This window comes from Ctenocephalides felis, unplaced genomic scaffold (assembly GCF_003426905.1).
Source record: "Ctenocephalides felis isolate EL2017-DRISC unplaced genomic scaffold, ASM342690v1 CF-g0.4_SCAFFOLD_01492, whole genome shotgun sequence".
Taxonomy (NCBI): domain Eukaryota; kingdom Metazoa; phylum Arthropoda; class Insecta; order Siphonaptera; family Pulicidae; genus Ctenocephalides; species Ctenocephalides felis.
This window is the reverse complement of record NW_020537646.1, coordinates 61,440,103-61,458,192: the sequence shown is the minus strand read 5'-3', so window position 1 is coordinate 61,458,192 and position 18,090 is coordinate 61,440,103. Positions and strand designations below refer to the sequence as shown.

Here is an 18,090-nt window from a genome sequence, read left to right as displayed (position 1 = left end):
TTATCGTCACCTAGACATAAAATTCTAAGATTTGGAAGCGCCGGGTATCGATCCCGGTACCTCTCACATGCTAAGCGAGCGCTCTACCGCTTGAGCTACGCCCCCAACGTATGTTATTGTTTTATTTTCAACAACCACTCTCAACAATATTTAATGTTACCAAGACAAAATAGTAAGTTGTGGAAGCACCGAGTATCGATCCCGGTACTCTGTTTTAATAATAAACTTAGTTTTTAAAGCGCTGGGTATGAATCCCGGTACCTCTCACATGCTAAGCGAGCACTCTACCACTTGAGCTATGCCCTCGTCAAGCGACACCATTTTATTCAAAGGTCTCACGTGTTTTATTCTCAACAACCACATAACTTTTTTATCGTTATTAAGATATGAAATAGTACAATCTGGAAGCGCCGGGTATCGACGCGGCGTTTAATTTTTTTATTTTCAACAACTACTCTCAACAATGTTTTCGTTATCAAGACAAAATAGTAAGATTTGGAAGCGCCGAGTATCGACCCCGGTACTCTGCAAGTGATCCCATTGAATTCAAAAACTTCAAGTATTTTATACTTAACAATCACTTGCAACAATTTTTATCGTCATCAAGACATATTAAACTAAGTCTTGAAAGCTCCGGTTATGAGTCACGGTACCTACAACAGGCTAAACGAGCGCTCTACCACTTGAGCTACGTCCCCGGCAAATAACGCCATTTTATTCAAAGGTTTCACGTGTTTTATTCTCAACAACCACACAAGCGCCGGATATCTATCCCGGTACCTCCCACACGCTAAGCGAGCGCTCTACCACTTGATCTACGTTCCCCGCAAATAACGCATTTTCATTTCATTTAAAGGTTTCACGTGTTTTATACTCAACAATCATTCACAACAATTTTTATCGTCACCTAGACATAAAATTCTAAGATTTGGAAGCGCCGGGTATCGATCCCGGTACCTCCCACATGCTAAGCGAGCGCTCTACCACTTGCGCTACGCCCCCAACGTATGTTATTGTTTTTATTTCAACAACCACTCTCACAATTTTTCTTGTTACCAAGTCAAAATAGTAAGATTTGGAAGCGCCGAGTATCGACCGCGGTACTCTGCAAGTGAATCCATTGCATTCAAAATTCCACGTATTTCATACTTAATATCACTTGCAACAATTTTTTTTCGTCATCAAGACATAATAAACTTAGTTTTGAAAGCGCCAATTATGTATCACGGTACCTCCCACACGCTAAACGAGCGCTCTACCACTTGAGCTACGTCTCCGGCAAATAACGCCATTTTATTCAAACGTTTCACGTGTTTTATTCTCAACAACCTCTCAACAATTTTTATCGTATCGGCACCAGTACCCTGCAAGTGAAGCCATTTCATTCAGAAATTTCACGTATTTTATACTTAAAAATCACTCACAACAATTTTTATCATCATCAAGACATAACAAAGTAAGATTTGAAAGCGTCGGGTATTAATACCAGTAACTCTTACGTGCTAAGCGAGCGCTCTACCACTTGATCTACGCCTCCGTCAAGTGACTACATTTTATTCAAAGGTTTTACGTGTTTTATTCTCAACAACCACTCACAACAATTTTTATCGTCACCACGATGTAAGAAAGTTAGATTTGGAAGCACCGCGTATCGATCCTGGTATCTCTCACATGCTAAGCAATCAAGGTTTCACGTGCTTTATACTCAACAATCTCTCGCAACAATTTTTATCGTCACCAAGACATGAAATAGTAAGATTTGGAAGCGCCGGGAATCGATCCCGGTACCTCTCACATGCTAAGCGAGCGCTCTACCACTTGAGCTACGTCCCCGTCATGCGACACCATTTTATTCAAAGGTTTCACGTGTTTTATTCTCAACAACCACACAAGCGCCGGGTATCTATCCCGGTACCTCCCACACGCTAAGCGAGCGCTCTACCGCTTGATCTACGTCCCCAGCAAATAACGCAATTTCGTTTAAAGGTTTCACGTGTTTTATACTCAACAATCATTCACAACCATTTTTATCGTCACCTAGAAATGAAATTCTAAGATTTGGAAGCGCCGGGTATCGATCTCGGTACCTCTCACATGCTAAGCGAGCGCTCTACCACTTGAGCTACGCCCCCAAAGTATGTTATTGTTTTATTTTCAACAACCACTCTCAACAATATTTATCGTTAGCAAGACAAAATAGTAAGATTTGGAAGCGCCGAGTATCGATCCCGGTACTCTGCAAGTGAACCCATTGCATTCAAACATTTTACGTATTTTATACTTAACAATCACTCGTAACCATTTTATCGTCATCAAGACATAATAAACTAAGTTTTTAAAGCGCTGGGTATGAATCCCGGTACCTCTCACATGCTAAGCGAGCACTCTACCACTTGAGCTATGCTCTCGTCAAGCGACACCATTTTATTCAAAGGTCTCACGTGTTTTATTCTAAACAACCACACAACTTTTTTATGGTTATCAAGATATGAAATAGTACAATCTGGAAGCGCCGGGTATCGACGCGGCGTTTAATTTTTTTATTTTCAACAACTACTCTCAACAATGTTTTCGTTATCAAGACAAAATAGTAAGATTTGGAAGCGCCGAATATCGACCCCGGTACTCTGCAAGTGATCCCATTGAATTCAAAAACTTCACGTATTTTATACTTAACAATCACTTGCAACAATTTTTATCGTCATCAAGACATATTAAACTAAGTTTTGAAAGCTCCGGTTATGAGTCACGTTACCAACAACAGGCTAAACGAGCGCTCTACCACTTGAGCTACGTCCCCGGCAAATAACGCCATTTTATTTAAAGGTTTGACGTGTTTTATTCTCAACAACCACACAAGCGCCGGGTATCTATCCCGGTACCTCCCACACGCTAAGCGAGCGCTCTACCACTTGATCTACGTCCCCGCCAAATAACGCAATTTCGTTTAAAGGTTTCACGTGTTTTATACTCAACAATCATTCACAAAATTTTTTATCGTCACCTAGACATGAAATTCCAAGTTCTGGAAGCGTCGGGTATCGATCCCGGTACCTCTCACATGCTAAGCGAGCGCTCTACTACTTGAGCTACGCCCCCAACGTATGTTACTGTTTTATTTTCAACAACCACTCTCAACAATATTTATCGTTACCAAGACAAAATAGTAAGATTTGGAAGCGCCGAGTATCGATCCCGGTACTCTGCAAGTGAACCCATTGCATTCAAACATTTCACGTATTTTATACTTAACAATCACTCGCAACCACTTTTATCGTCATCAAGACATAATAAACTAAGTTTTTAAAGCGCTGGGTATGAATCCCGGTACCTCTCACATGCTAGGCGAGCACTCTACCACTTGAGCTATGCCCTCGTCATGCGACACCATTTTATTCAAATGTCTCACGTGTTTTATTCTCAACAACCACACAACTTTTTTTATCGTTACTAAGATATGAAATAGTACAATTTGGAAGCGCCGTTTCAACAACTACTCTCAACAATGTTTTCGTTATCAAGACAAAATAGTAAGATTTGGAAGCGCCGAGTATCGACCCCGGTACTCTGCAAGTGATCCATATCATTCTTCATTGCGTCATTTTTATCGTCACCAAGACATAAAATAGTAAGATTTGGAAGCGCCGGGTATCGATCCCTGTACCTCTCACAAGCTAAGCGAGCGCTCTACCACTTGAGCTACGCCCCCGTCAAGCGACATCATTTTATTCAAAGGTTTCACGTGTTTTATTCTCAACAACCACACAAGCGCCGGATATCTATTCCGGTACCTCCCACACGCTAAGCGAGCGCTCTACCACTTGATCTACGTCCCCGGCAAATAACGCAATTTCATTTAAAAGTTTCACCACGTGTTTTATACTCAACAATCATTCACAACAATTTTTATCGTCACCTAGACATGAAATTCTAAGATTTGGAAGCGCCGGGTATCGATCCCGGTACCTCTCACATGCTAAGCGAGCGCTCTACCACTTGAGCTACGCCCCCAACGTATGTTACTGTTTTATTCTCAACAACCACTCACAACAATTTTTATCGTCACCACGAAGTAAGAAAGTTAGATTTGGAAGCACATGCTAAGCATTCAAGGTTTCACATGCTTTATACTCAACAATCTCTCACAACAAGTTTTATCGTCACCAAGACATAAAATAGTAAGATTTGGAAGCGCCGAGTATCGATCTCGGTACCTCTCACATGCTAAGCATTCAAGGTTTCACATGCTTTATACTCAACAATCTCTCACAACAAGTTTTATCGTCACCAAGACATAAAATAGTAAGATTTGGAAGCGCCGAGTATCGATCTCGGTACCTCTCACATGCTAAGCAATCAAGGTTTCACGTGTTTTATACACAACAATCATTCACAACAATTTTTATCGTCACCTAGACATAAAATTCTAAGATTTGGAAGCGCCGGGTATCGATCCCGGTACCTCCCACATGCTAAGCGAGCGCTCTACCACTTGCGCTACGCCCCCAACGTATGTTATTGTTTTATTTTCAACAACCACTCTCAACAATTTTTCTTGTTACCAAGACAAAATAGTAAGATTTGGAAGCGCCGAGTATCGACCGCGGTACTCTGCAAGTGAAACCATTGCATTCAAAAATTCCACGTATTTCATACTTAATAATCACTTGCAACAATTTTTTTCGTCATCAAGACATATTAAACTAAGGTTTGAAAGCTCCGGTTATGAATCACGGTACCTACAACAGGTTAAACGAGCGCTCTACCACTTGAGCTACGTCCCCGGCAAATAACGCCAATTTATTAAAAGGTTTCACGTGTTTTATTCTCAACAATTTTTATCGTATCGGCACCGGTACCCTGCAAGTAAAGCCATTTTATTCAGAAATTTCACGTATTTTATACTTAAAAATCACTCACAACAATTTTTATCATCATCAAGACATAACAAAGTAAGATTTGAAAGCGTCGGGTATAGATACCAGTAACTCTCACATGCCAAGCGAGCGCTCTACCAATTGATCTACGCCCCCGGCAAATGACTACATTTTATTTAAAGGTTTTACGTGTTTTATTCTCAACAACCACTCACAACAATTTTTATCGTCACCACGATGTGAGAAAGTTAGATTTGGAAGCACCGCGTATCGATCCTGGTATCTCTCACATGCTAAGCAACCAAGGTTTCACGTGCTTTATACTCAACAATCTCTCACAACAATTTTTATCGTCACCAAGACATAAAATAGTAAGATTTGGAAGCGCCGGGTATCGATCCCGGTACCTCTCACATGCTAAGCGAGCGCTCTACCGCTTGAGCTACGCCCCCAACGTATGTTATTGTTTTATTTTCAACAACCACTATCAACAATATTTATCGTTACCAAGACAAAATAGTAAGATTTGGAATCGCCGAGTATCGATCCCGGTACTCTGCAAGTGAACCCATTGCATTCAAACATTTCACGTATTTTATACTTAACAATCACTCGCAACCATTTTTATCGTCATCAAGACATAATAAACTAAGTTTTTAAAGCGCTGGGTATAAATCCCGGTACCTCTCACATGCTAGGCGATCACTCTACCACTTGAGCTATGCCCTCGTCATGCGACACCATTTTATTCAAAAGTTTCACGTGTTTTATTCTCAACAACCACACAAGCGCCGGGTATCTATCCCGGTACCTCCCACACGCTAAGCGAGCGCTCTACCACTTGATCTACGTCCCCAGCAAATAACGCAATTTTCTTTAAAGGTTTCATGTGTTTTATACTCAACAATCATTCACAACCATTTTTATCGTCACCTAGACATGAAATTCTAAGATTTGGAAGCGCCGGGTATCGATCTCGGTACCTCTCACATGCTGAGCGAGCGCTCTACCACTTGAGCTACGTCCCCAACGTATGCTATTGTTTTATTTTCAACAACCACTCTCAACAATATTTATCGTTACCAAGACAAAATAGTAAGATTTGGAAGCGCCGAGTATCGATCCCGGTACTCTGCAAGTGAACCCATTGCATTCAAACATTTCACGTATTTTATACTTAACAATCACTCGTAACCATTTTATCGTCATCAAGACATAATAAACTAAGATTTTAAAGCGCTGGGTATGAATCCCGGTACCTCTCACATGCTAAGCGAGCACTCCACCACTTGAGCTATGCCCTCGTCAAGCGACACCATTTTATTCAAAGGTCTCACGTGTTTCATTCTAAACAACCACACAACTTTTTTATGGTTATCAAGATATGAAATAGTACAATCTGGAAGCGCCGGGTATCAACCCGGCGTTTAATTTTTTTATTTTCAACAACTACTCTCAACAATGTTTTCGTTATCAAGACAAAATAGTAAGATTTGGAAGCGCCGAGTATCGACCCCGGTACTCTGCAAGTGATCCCATTGCATTCAAAAATTTCACGTATTTTATACTTAACAATCACTTGCAACAATTTTTATCGTCATCAAGACATATTAAACTAAGTTTTGAAAGCTCCGGTTATGAGTCACGGTACCTACAACAGGCTAAACGAGCGCTCTACCACTTGAGCTACGTCCCCGGCAAATAACGCCATTTTATTCAAAGGTTTCACGTGTTTTATTCTCAACAACCACACAAGCGCCGGGTATCTATCCCGGAACCTCCCACACGCTAAGCGAGCGCTCTACCACTTGATCTACGTCCCTGGCAAATAACGCAATTTCATTTAAAAGTTTCACCACGTGTTTTATACTCAACAATCAACACAATAATTTTTATCGTCATCTAGACATAAAATTCTAAGATTTGGAAGCGCCGGGTATCGATCCCGGTACCTCTCACATGCTACGCGAGCGCTCCACCACTTGAGCTACGCCCCCAACGTATGTTACTGTTTTATTTTCAGCAACCACTCTCAACAATTTTTCTTGTTACCAAGACAAAATAGTAAGATTTGGAAGCGCCGAGTATCGACCGCGGTACTCTGCAAGTAAATTCATGGCATTCAAAAATTTCACGTATTTCATACTTAACAATCACTTGCAACAATTTTTATCGTCATCAAGACATATTAAACTAAGGTTTGAAAGCTCCGGTTATGAATCACGGTACCTACAACAGGTTAAACGAGCGCTCTACCACTTGAGCTACGTCCCCGGCAAATAACGCCAATTTATTAAAAGGTTTCACGTGTTTTATTCTCAACAATTTTTATCGTATCGGCACCGGTACCCTGCAAGTAAAGCCATTTCATTCAGAAATTTCACGTATTTTATACTTAAAAATCACTCACAACAATTTTTATCATCATCAAGACATAGCAAAGTAAGATTTGAAAGCGTCGGGTATCGATACCAGTAACTCTCACATGCCAAGCGAGCGCTCTACCACTTGATCTACGCCCCCGGCAAATGACTACATTTTATTTAAAGGTTTTACGTGTTTTATTCTCAACAACCACTCACAACAATTTTTATCGTCACCACGATATAAAAAAGTTAGATTTGGAAGCACCGCGTATCGAACCTGGTACCTTTCACATGCTAAGCAATCAAGGTTTCACGTGCTTCATACTCAACAATCTCTCACAACAATTTTTATCGTCACCTAGACATAAAATAGTAAGATTTGGAAGCGCCGGGTATCGATTCCTGTACCTCTCACAAGCTAAGCGAGCGCTCTACCACTTGAGCTACGCCCCCGTCAAGCGACATCATTTTATTCAAAGGTTTCACGTGTTTTATTCTCAACAACCACATAAGCGCCGGATATCTATCCCGGTACCTCCCACACGCTAAGCGAGCGCTCTACCACTTGATCTACGTTCCCCGCAAATAACGCATTTTCATTTCATTTCATTTCATTTAAAGGTTTCACGTTTTTTATACTCAACAATCATTCACAACAATTTTTATCGTCACCTAGACATAAAATTCTAAGATTTGGAAGCGCCGGGTATCGATCCCGGTGCCTCTCACATGCTAAGCGAGCGCTCTACCACTTGCGCTACGCCCCCAACGTATGTTATTGTTTTATTTTCAACAACCACTCTCAACAATTTTTCTTGTTACCAAGACAGAATAGTAAGATTTGGAAGCGCCGAGTATCGACCGCGGTACTCTGCAAGTGAATCCATTGCATTCAAAAATTCCACGTATTTCATACTTAATAATCACTTGCAACAAATTTTTCGTCATCAAGACATAATAAACTTAGTTTTGAAAGCGCCAATTATGGGTGCATTCGACTTGGACGCTTACGCGCTGTGAGCGCGCCGTGAGCGCGCTTTCATCGTTCGACTTGGCGCTGTGAGTGTGGCATAAGTACGCTCGTAGCACCATCGTAGGATGCTCGTAGCACATATTTTGCGCTCAAACGCGCTCACGCCACGGAGGTAGGGCAGCGTGAGCGTGAGCGTCAGTTGTTTTTACTATCTGTCATTTCATTTGTTTATTAATTGTCAAATTCTTTATAATTCCGCAAAAATGGCAAGCTGTAGATCACAATTATTTTTTAATATTGATATTGATATTAATTAATTTTAAATTTCAATTTTAATATTACTATTAATTAAGCATAAGCTAACCAAATTTCATTTATTTATTAATTGTTAAATTCTATATAATCCCGCAAAAATGCCAAGTTGTATATCACATTTATTTTTTAATATTAATATTAATATTAAATAATTCTAAATTTTAATTTTAATATTACTATTAATTAAGCATAAGCTAACCAAATTTCATTTATTTATTAATTGTTAAATTCTATATAATCCCGCAAAAATGCCAAGTTGTATATCACATTTATTTTTTAATATTAATATTAATATTAAATAATTCTAAATTTTAATTTTAATATTACTATTAATTAAGCATAAGCTAACCAAATTTCATTTATTCATTAATTGTTAAATTCTTTATAATCCCGCAAAAATGCCAAGTTGTATAACACAATTATTTTTTAATATTAATATTAATATTAATTAATTTTAAATTTAATTAATTTTAAATAATTTTAAATTTTAATTTTAATGTTAATATGAATTAAGCATAAGCAAACGAAATTTCATTTATTTATTAATTGTTAAATTCTTTATAATCCCGCTGAATGATCCAGAAAGTAATAAAATTTACACAATTACCGTTACCGCCAGTTGCCGCCATTTTGATGCTTATTGACGCTCACAGTTTCCAAAACGAACGGATTTGAGTTATCGATTCTGAGCGCTTATCGGCCAAGTCGAACGCTAAAAATTCGTGCTTATAAGCGTGAGCGCTCACAGCGCGTAAGCGTCCAAGTCGAACGCACCCTATGTATCACGGTACCTCCCACACGCTAAACGAGCGCTCTACCACTTGAGCTACGTCTCCGGCAAATAACGCCATTTTAGTCAAACGTTTTACGTGTTTTATTCTCAACAACCTCTCAACAATTTTTATCGTATCGGCACCAGTACCCTGCAAGTGAAGCCATTTCATTCAGAAATTTCACGTATTTTATACTTAAAAATCACTCACAACAATTTTTATCATCATCAAGACATAACAAAGTAAGATTTGAAAGCGTCGGGTATCGATACCAGTAACTCTTACGTGCTATGCGAGCGCTCTACCACTTGATCTACGCCTCCGTCAAGTGACTACATTTTATTCAAAGGTTTTACGTGTTTTATTCTCAACAACCACTCACAACAATTTTTATCGTCACCACGATGTAAGAACCCATGTAGAAATTAATGTGGTCTGAATCTACAAGCAATATACAATCTACATTGGTCAAATTTGAAACCAATATCGGCTGGTCATAAAAATTGAACATTTTTTATATTGAAGCCATATAGGTAAACCAACATTGGTCTATATTGGTCTATATTTGGAAATTTGGAACCAATGTTGCCTACAAATTGATGAATGTTGGTAGGTAATATACCATTAGACAGAGAGCTGGTGAACATTTTAAATTATTGATTATTGAATTATTCTGAAACTTATAACTGATGTTGAAATATTACACAAATATTTGAAGATTTGAAGTTCAAGTTCAACGCATAAATCAAGGTCATTTATTTAACAATAAAACACCTGAAATTTATTTATTTATTTATTTATTTCTGAAATGAACATATAAGTAAATTTATTAACAATGTTTTTGTGGACATTTATTTATTAAATATAAACAATGATACAAATATATAACTGCATTAAAAATATGATTAATTATAAAACACAAAAGTGTCATAAATATTGATTATTTTTTTAATAGATATTTATTAATACATATCAAGTAAAATTTTTTTATAACAATAACAAAAGCATATAAACTTTCCTATTTATAACATCATCACTCGATAAAACATTTCACAGCATCTGAACATATTTTATTTGTTGTTAATATATTTATTATCCATTATGAAATATTTATTTAATCGTCTAGAACAGTCATTGGGAAACCTACCTTACATTTGATATATATCAAGTAAATTATAATCAAATAACAGAAGCAAAAGCAAATTAATTTAACTATTTATAACATCGTCACTCGATAAAACACTGTACATCAGCTGAACATATTGTATTCATTGTTAATATAAATATTATTCATTATGAAATATTTATGAAAGCATTGAAATGAGATTATGAAATAGGATTGACTTAACTGTTTCCTTTAGAAATGATAACTTATCTTATCGTCTAGAACAGTGACTGGGAAATTTTTTCAATCATAACCCCAAAATATTTTTGACCAAGTTTGCATTGTCATTTAAAACTTGTATTACTTGTTAATATATCTATTATTCATTATGAAATATTTATGAAAGCATTGAAATGAGATTGTAAAATAGGATTGACTTAACTGTTTCCTTTAGAAATGATAACTTTTATCTTATCGTCTAGAACAGTGACTGGGAAATTTTTTCAATCATAACCCCAAACTATTTTTGACCAAGTTTGCATTGTCATTTAAAACTTGTATTACTTGTTAATATATCTATTATTCATTATGAAATATTTATGAAAGCATTGAAATGAGATTGTAAAATAGGATTGACTTAACTGTTTCCTTTAGAAATGATAACTTTTATCTTATCGTCTAGAACAGTGACTGGGAAATTTTTTCAATCATAACCCCAAAATATTTTTGACCAAGTTTGCATTGTCATTTAAAACTTGTATTACTTGTTAATATATCTATTATTCATTATGAAATATTTATGAAAGCATTGTCATGAGATTGTAAAATAGGATTGACTTAACTGTTTCCTTTAGAAATGATAACTTTTATCTTATCGTCTAGAACAGTGACTGGGAAGTTTTTTCAATCATAACCCCAAAATATTTTTGACCAAGTTTGCATTGTCATTTAAAACTTGTATTACTTGTTAATATATCTATTATTCATTATGAAATATTTATGAAAGCATTGAAATGAGATTATGAAATAGGATTGACTTAACTGTTTCCTTTAGAAATGATAACTTTTATCTTATCGTCTAGAACAGTGACTGGGAATTTTTTTCAATCATAACCCCAAAATATTTTTGACCAAGTTTGTATTGTCATCTAAAACCTTGTATTCCTTGTTAATATATTTATTATATATCATTTTATATTATCAATATGAATAATTTATGAAAGCGTTAAAATGAGATTGTAAAATGTAATTGACTCTACTTTTACCTTAAAAAATAATTACTTCATATCATAGTCTAGAATCTTGCTATGCAAATGTACAGATTTATTGACATGCCACATTGCATTTATTATTATCAAACATTATGACTATTCTGTCAAAATTTATATCTTTCCTTTCTATAACTTATTTAGTTACAAACTTTTGATGATGATTAGTTTTTCTTTCATACAACTAAACTTCGTATTGTAAACAGTTTGGAAAATAAGCTACTCCTGTAATTTAAGAAAAAATTCCAAATGCATATTGTCATAAATAAACCATATAAAGTATTATACATTGTTAGAATCGTCTCAAAATTTTTAATTATTCTTTCATATATCACAATTCCGTATTTCAAACGGTTTGGCCTATGGGCGAGTTGCAGTGCTAAAATTCAAGAAAAATTGAAAAATCTGAAAATAATTATATGAACACACATATTGAATTATATATCATTTTATTCGTAATTTTATTCCGCATCTTTCGTCCGAATAAACTTTTTACGTATCTTTTACATTTTAGCTTGTAGTATTGAATATTTGTGAATAATCACATGGTTAAATATTTAAAGCCTTATGTCTCGCGTATATTGCTTTCATTCTGTACGAGTCCTTGGCCAAGCGGTAGCGTTGCTGCCTCTTAGCCTCGTAGTCTCAGGTTCGATCCCAGGCAAGATTTTTGTTTTTTATTTTAAATATAATAACAATAATTAGGATTTTTTTAAAATATGGGCTAATTTGATTCAGAATGACAAAATTCGACAAAACATATTATTAGCAATGTGGATTTTCCCAAGAAAACAAACCTCTACTGTGGGAAACAATATTTATTATTAACATGAGAACAATATTTAATAGTCAATTATAAAAAAATGTTGCATCAATATTTATTTTTTATTTTGAGGACAATATTTATTAGCTTATGATAAAAAATTTTGTACCCGATGATAAAATTTTTTGCATAAATATTTATTTTTCAATTTGACGATAATATTTTGTACCTGTTGATAAAAAATGTTGCATCAATATTTTTATTTCAATTTGTGGACAATATTTGTCAGCTGATGATAAAAAAATATTGCATCAATATTTATATTTCACTTTGAGAACAATAATCGATTTCCCGAAAATCTCAACTAATCATTAACGCGACTTTTTCCGCTCGAAGAAATTTCTCTATTACAGGCAGCAGCAAGATCGATGGATCGACGATGGTAAAAATCCCTACGAATCTACGGGCCCAAACTAACTGATGTCACCTACCAGCCATGTCTATGTCTACTATGCTCGTGACAACATAATTCGTTCGTTAAACTAAATACTTCTAAATTACTATTATTATTATTATTATTATTATTTCTTTCTTTGTTTATTTTTTCTTTTTTTGTTTTATATAACTGTTATTGTTATATTGTTAAAATACTTAATTATTAGTTAATTAAACACTTACAATTTAAAAAACAAAAAAATTTGAGAAAGTTTTTTTTTTTTTTTTTTTTTTTTTTTTTTTTTTCCTAATTATTATTTTCATAAGACTGTTATTGTTAAAATACTTAATAATTAGTTAACTAAAAACTTATAATTCAAAACACTCTAAAATTGTGAAACAAAATTTTAATTTTTTTATTTTGACTGTTATTGTTAAAATACTTAATAATTAGTTAACCAAAAACTTATATTTAAAAACACTTAAAAATTGTGAAACAAAATATTTCCTTCATCAAAATACCTAAAAATTTGTAAAAGAAAAAAAAAATTGTAAAAATATTTAACAATAACAATAAAAATGATAGTATTAATAATAATAATAATTACAATAATATAAGATACTTAAATTTGTTAAAATATCATAAAATAACCTAAAATTTGTTAATATTGTAAAAGTATGTATTGTAAAGCTTATTAAAATTACTTATTAAATTTTTAAAAACACTTGTAACAAACAAACTAGTTATATTTAAAAAAAAAAAAAAAAAAATTATAATTAAGTAAATATAAATAGGTTTATAGTAAATAAATTAAGTAATGAAATAGCTAATAATTAATTAAATTATATTAAACCTATAAAATAATGACTTAAGCCTTATTATAATATTAAATATTATACCGACGGCTTGTAAAATTAATAAATAAATAAATAAATAAATATTTTTTAGCCTATGATAAAAATGTTGCATCAATATTCATATTTCACTTTGGGAACAATATTTTTTAGCCGATGATAAAAAAATATTGCATCAATATTTATATTTTAGCTTGAGGACAATATTTATCAGCCCATGATAAAAAAATATTGCATCAATATTTCTATTTTATTTTGAGGACAATATTTATCAGCCGATGATAAAAAATATTGCATCAATATTTCTATTTTAGTTTGAGGACAATATTTATCAGTCGATGATAAAAAAATATTGCATCAATATTTATTCTTCTATTTGAGGACAATATTTATTAGCCGATGATAAAAAATATTGCATCAATATTTCTATTTTAGTTTGAGACCAATATTGGATAAGGCCATTTATAGAGATTATTGCCTCAATATCGGCTGACGTTGGCCTGATCGATTAGTTGATATCATCACAGAACCGACGTTCGCCGATATTTATGCAATATAGCTAATCACGGCCACAGAAAACCAATATTCGTAATATATTGTACCGATATTAATTTCTTCATGGGAAAGTTAGATTTGGAAGCACCGCGTATCGATCCTGGTATCTCTCACATGCTAAGCAATCAAGGTTTCACGTGCTTTATACTCAACAATCTCTCACAACAATTTTTATCGTCACCAAGACATGAAATAGTAAGATTTGGAAGCGCCGGGAATCGATCCCGGTACCTCTCACATGCTAAGCGAGCGCTCTACCACTTGAGCTACGTCCCCGCCATGCGACACCATTTTATTCAAAGGTTTCACGTGTTTTATTCTCAACAACCACACAAGCGCCGGGTATCGATCTCGGTACCTCTCACATGCTGAGCGAGCGCTCTACCACTTGAGCTACGCCCCCACCGTATGTTGTTGTTTTATTTTCAACAACCACTCTCAACAATATTTATCGTTACCAAGACAAAATAGTAAGATTTGGAAGCGCCGAGTATCGATCCCGGTACTCTGCAAGTGAACCCATTGCATTCAAACATTTTACGTATTTTATACTTAACAATCACTCGTAACCATTTTATCGTCATCAAGACATAATAAACTAAGATTTTAAAGCGCTGGCTATGAATCCCGGTACCTCTCACATGCTAAGCGAGCACTCTACCACTTGAGCTATGTCCTCGTCAAGCGACACCATTTTATTCAAAGGTCTCACGTGTTTTATTCTAAACAACCACACAACTTTTTTATGGTTATCAAGATATGAAATAGTACAATCTGGAAGCGACGGGTATCAACCTGGCGTTTAATTTTTTTATTTTCAACAACTACTCTCAACAATGTTTTCGTTATCAAGACAAAATAGTAAGATTTGGAAGCGCCGAGTATCGACCCCGGTACTCTGCAAGTGATCCCATTGCATTCAAAAATTTCACGTATTTTATACTTAACAATCACTTGCAACAATTTTTATCGTCATCAAGACATATTAAACAAAGTTTTGAAAGCTCCGGTTATGAGTCACGGTACCTACAACAGGCTGAACGAGCGCACTACCACTTGAGCTACGTCCCCGGCAAATAACGCCATTTTATTCAAAGGTTTCACGTGTTTTATTCTCAACAACCACACAAGCGCCGGGTATCTATCCCGGAACCTCCCACACGCTAAGCGAGCGCTCTACCACTTGATCTACGTCCCCGACAAATAACGCAATTTCATTTAAAAGTTTCACCACGTGTTTTATACTCAACAATCAACACAACCATTTTTATCGTCACCTAGACATAAAATTCTAAGACTTGGAAGCGCCGGGTATCGATCCCGGTACCTCTCACATGCTACGCGAGCGTTCTACCACTTGAGCTACGCCCCCAACGTATATTACTGTTTTATTTTCAGCAACCACTCTCAACAATTTTTCTTGTTACCAAGATAAAATAGTAAGATTTGGAAGGGCCGAGTATCGACCGCGGTACTCTGCAAGTGAATCCATTGCATTCAAAAATTTCACGTATTTCATACTTAACAATCACTTGCAACAATTTGTATCGTCATCAAGACATATTAAACTAAGTTTTGAAAGCTCCGGTTATGAATCACGGTACCTACAACAGGTTAAACGAGCACTCTACCACTTGAGCTACGTCCCCGGCAAATAACGCCAATTTATTAAAAGGTTTTACGTGTTTTATTCTCAACAATTTTTATCGTATTGGCACCGGTACCCTGCAAGTAAAGCCATTTCATTCAGAAATTTCACGTATTTTATACTTAAAAATCACTCACAACAATTTTTATCATCATCAAGACATAACAAAGTAAGATTTGAAAGCGTCGGGTATAGATACCAGTAACTCTCACATGCCAAGCGAGCGCTCTACCAATTGATCTACGCCCCCGGCAAATGACTACATTTTATTTAAAGGTTTTACGTGTTTTATTCTCAACAACCACTCACAACAATTTTTATCGTCACCACGATATAAAAAAGTGAACCTGGTACCTCTCACATGCTGAGCAATCAAGGTTTCACGTGCTTCATACTCAACAATCTCTCACAACAATTTTTATCGTCAGCAAGACATAAAATAGTAAGATTTGGAAGCGTCGGGTATCGATACCAGTAACTCTCACATGCTAAGCGAGCGCTCTACCACTTGATCTACGCCCCCGTCAAGTAACTACATTTTATTCAAAGGTTTTACTTGTTTTATTTTCAACAACCACAACCACGATATAAAAAAAATAGATTTGGAAGCACCGCGTATCGATCCTGGTACCTTTCACATGCTAAGCAATCAAGGTTTCACGTGCTTCATACTCAACAATCTCTCACAACAATTTTTATCGTCACCAAGACATAAAATAGTAAGATTTGGAAGCGCCGGGTATAGATCCCGGTACCTCTCACATGCTAAGCGAGCGCTCTACCACTTGAGCTAGGCCCCCGTCAAGCGACATCATTTTATTCAAAGGTTTCACGTGTTTTATCCTCAACAACCACACAAGCGCCGGATATCTATCACGGTACCACCCACACGCTAAGCGAGCGCTCTACCACTTGATCTACGTCCCCGGCAAATAACGCATTTCCATTTAAAGGTTTCACGTGTTTTATACTCAACAATCATTTAAAACAATTTTTATCGTCACCTAGACATAAAATTCTGAGATTTGGAAGCGCCGGGTATCGATCCCAGTACCTCTCACATGCTAAGCGAGCGCTCTACCGCTTGAGCTACGCCCCCAACGTATGTTATTGTGTTTATTTCAACAACCACTCTCAACAATATTTATTGTTACCAAGACAAAATAGTAAGTTTTGGAAGCGCCGAGTATCGATCCCGGTACTCTGCAAGTGAACCCATTGCATTCAAACATTTCACGTATTTTATACTTAACAATCACTCGCAACCATTTTTATCGTCATCAAGACATAATAAACTTAGTTTTTAAAGCGCTGGGTATGAATCCCGGTACCTCTCACTTGCTAAGCGAGCACTCTACCACTTGAGCTATGCCATTGTCAAGCGACACCATTTTATTCAAAGGTCTCACGTGTTTCATTCTCAACAACCACACAACTTTTTTATCGTTACTAAGATATGAAATAGTACAATCTGGAAGCGCCGTTTCAACAACTACTCTCAACAATGTTTTCGTTATCAAGACAAAATAGTAAGATTTAGAAGCGCCGAGTATCGACCCCGGTACTCTGCAAGTGATCCCATTGCATTCAAAAATTTCACGTATTTTATACTTAACAATCACTTGCAACAATTTTTATCGTCATCAAGACATATTAAACTAAGTTTTGAAAGCTCCGGTTATGAGTCACGGTACCTACAACAGGCTAAACAAGCGCTCTACCACTTGGGCTACGTCCCCGGCAAAATAAACGCCATTTTATTCAAAGGTTTCACGGTTTATTCTCAACAACCACTCAACAATTTTTATCGTATCGGCACCGGTACCCTGCAATTGAAGCCATTTCATCAGAAATTTCACGTATTCATACTTAAAAATCACTCACCAACAATTTTAATCATAATCAAGACATAACAAAGTAAGATTTGAAAGCGTCGGGTATCGATCCCAGTAACTCTCACATGCTAAGCGAGCGCTCTACACTTGATCTACGCCCCCGTCAAGTGACTACATTTTATTTAAAGGTTTTACGTGTTTTATTCTCAACAACCACAACCACGATATAAAAAAAATAGATTTGGAAGCACCGCGTATCGATCCTGGTACCTTTCACATGCTAAGCAATCAAGGTTTCACGTGCTTCATACTCAACAATCTC

At 35.8% G+C, this 18,090-nt stretch overlaps 9 non-coding genes across 9 annotated transcripts; all 9 read right to left on the bottom strand.

The window, feature by feature from the left end:
• Nucleotides 1–32: 32 nt before the first annotated feature.
• On the bottom strand, nucleotides 33–105 carry Trnaa-agc. The gene has a single exon. It is a non-coding gene; the product is annotated as a tRNA-Ala (tRNA).
• Nucleotides 106–929: 824 nt separating this feature from the next.
• Nucleotides 930–1,002, bottom strand: Trnaa-agc. Its single transcript has one exon. It is a non-coding gene; the product is annotated as a tRNA-Ala (tRNA).
• A 758-nt stretch (nucleotides 1,003–1,760) lies between these two features.
• Trnaa-agc lies at nucleotides 1,761–1,833 on the bottom strand. Its single transcript has one exon. It is a non-coding gene; the product is annotated as a tRNA-Ala (tRNA).
• Nucleotides 1,834–2,059: 226 nt separating this feature from the next.
• Trnaa-agc lies at nucleotides 2,060–2,132 on the bottom strand. Its single transcript has one exon. It is a non-coding gene; the product is annotated as a tRNA-Ala (tRNA).
• A 1,806-nt stretch (nucleotides 2,133–3,938) lies between these two features.
• Nucleotides 3,939–4,011, bottom strand: Trnaa-agc. Its single transcript has one exon. It is a non-coding gene; the product is annotated as a tRNA-Ala (tRNA).
• A 423-nt stretch (nucleotides 4,012–4,434) lies between these two features.
• Nucleotides 4,435–4,507, bottom strand: Trnaa-agc. Its single transcript has one exon. It is a non-coding gene; the product is annotated as a tRNA-Ala (tRNA).
• A 749-nt stretch (nucleotides 4,508–5,256) lies between these two features.
• Trnaa-agc lies at nucleotides 5,257–5,329 on the bottom strand. The gene has a single exon. It is a non-coding gene; the product is annotated as a tRNA-Ala (tRNA).
• Nucleotides 5,330–14,488: 9,159 nt separating this feature from the next.
• Nucleotides 14,489–14,561, bottom strand: Trnaa-agc. The gene has a single exon. It is a non-coding gene; the product is annotated as a tRNA-Ala (tRNA).
• Nucleotides 14,562–16,959: 2,398 nt separating this feature from the next.
• Trnaa-agc lies at nucleotides 16,960–17,032 on the bottom strand. The gene has a single exon. It is a non-coding gene; the product is annotated as a tRNA-Ala (tRNA).
• Nucleotides 17,033–18,090: the final 1,058 nt, after the last annotated feature.